Source organism: Austrofundulus limnaeus, unplaced genomic scaffold (genome assembly GCF_001266775.1).
Source record: "Austrofundulus limnaeus strain Quisiro unplaced genomic scaffold, Austrofundulus_limnaeus-1.0 Scaffold209, whole genome shotgun sequence".
In the NCBI taxonomy this organism is placed as follows: Eukaryota; Metazoa; Chordata; class Actinopteri; order Cyprinodontiformes; family Rivulidae; genus Austrofundulus; species Austrofundulus limnaeus.
In genome coordinates this window covers 827,865-829,845 of record NW_013952611.1, presented here as the reverse complement: position 1 = coordinate 829,845, position 1,981 = coordinate 827,865, and positions in this window count along the sequence as shown.

The window sequence follows — 1,981 nt, the reverse complement described above, 5'->3', positions numbered from 1 at the left end:
TGTCCTCACACACACACTTTCTGTCCTCACACACACACTTTCTGTCCTCACACACACACTTTCTGTCCTCACACACACACTTTCTGTCCTCACACACACACTTTCTGTCCTCACACACACAACACAGAAGCAGAGAGATGCCTCTGAAGTCAGACACACACCCATGTTGCTGTAAAGGATTCTGGGACTGTGTGTTTGTGTGGTGTCTGTCTGTGACTGTCGCAGCCTGAYGGACAATTTAGACTTTATTTGCTTTAGTTTCACAAAGAAGAAACTGTTTCTAAAATCACACTGATTATCAGAACTGAGAAATGTACGTTTTTGTCATTTATATTTTACACATTTAAATAAAACAGTTTAAACTGAACTTTGATCAGTGAGTTAGGCTTGTAAACTTCAACTACTGTTTTTAATAATTTTTAGTATTTAACATTGTGTCTGTCTTACAGCAGCCAGACTTTCTTTCAAATATTTATCTATAGTTTTCTAGATTTATTAAAAGGTCTTTCAAAATGTCTCTGTTGAACTTGRCTGCTGCTTCACATGTTGACACTGGCTGTAATCATGCAGCCCTGTTTATTACCATCATTAATATAAATGTAATAAACCAATCAGGCCTGTGATTTAAAGAAAGAGARGCKGATTAAACCAAAACAAGCCTCAGATTCCCAACAAACAGCAACAAAGGTGGATTGGGTCTCACAACAGCTGGCTCACACAGATAAGACCAATAAAAACCCTGTTTCACATCAGAAACATGTGAAGTTAGCAGAGACAGGGTGAGAACCAGTCTAAGATGTGGTTTCAGGTTCGCTAGATCCCATCCCTACCAGACTGTTCAAAGAAGTARTTCCCTTAATTAATATCTATACTTTAGATGTACTTAATTTATCTCTAATGAATGGTTAAGTGCCACAGAGCTTTAAGGTTGCTGTAATTAAACCTTTACTTAAGAAACCTGATCTTTATTCAGCAGTTCTTCTGGCCAACTACAGACCTATTTCTAATCTCCCATTCATCTCAAAAATTCTTGAGAAAATAGTTGCAAATCAACTATGTGAACATCTGGATAGAAATAATCTATATGAGGAGTTTCAGTCAGGGTTTAGAGCTCATCATAGCACAGAAAAAGCACTGGTTAAAGTTATTAATGATATTCTCATGGCCTCAGACAGTGGACTTGTGTCCATTCTTGTCCTGTTAGATCTCAGTGCTGAATTTGATACAACTGATCACAATATTTTGTTACGTAGACTTGAACTTGATATTGGGATTACAGGAACAGCTCTAAAATGGTTTGAGTTTTATTTAACCGATAGATTTCAGTTTGTTAATAATGAATCCTCTCCTTACACCAGAGTTAGTCATGGGGTTCCTGAGGGTTCAGTGCTTGGACCAATCCTCTTCACTTTATACAGTATATGCTTCCATTAGGTAAAGTTATTAAACAGCATGGGATAAATTTCCATTGTTACTCTGATGATACTCAGTTATATTTATCCTTGAAACCTGATGAATCCAACCAGTTACTTAAACTACAAGCATGTCTTACAGACATAAAAACATAGATGACTCTTAACTTTCTGCTTCTAAACTCGGATAAGGCAGGGGTTATGGTTTTTGGACCTGAACATCTTAGGGATCAACTTTGTAGCCTTTCACCTCCTCTGGATGGCATTAATCTGGCCTCCAGTTCTAATGTAAAGAACTAAAAGTCTTCTATAGTTAGACTTAGGTTTCCTGAATTATTTTTCATTTCTGCTGCTATAGACTTAGGCTGCTGGAGCACAAACTGAGCACATTTCCTCACTCTGCTGTTGTCTTTAGTCTCTCTTCTCTGCATGTTTATTGTTATTATTTCTATCATGTTTTATCTTTGTCTCTTCCAGAAGAAGGTGCACCTGGAGCAGTCCTGGACCAGTTCTTCTGTGTTTGTCTGTGTCTCTATCCTGTCCCTCAACCAGCCGGTCGAGGCAGATGG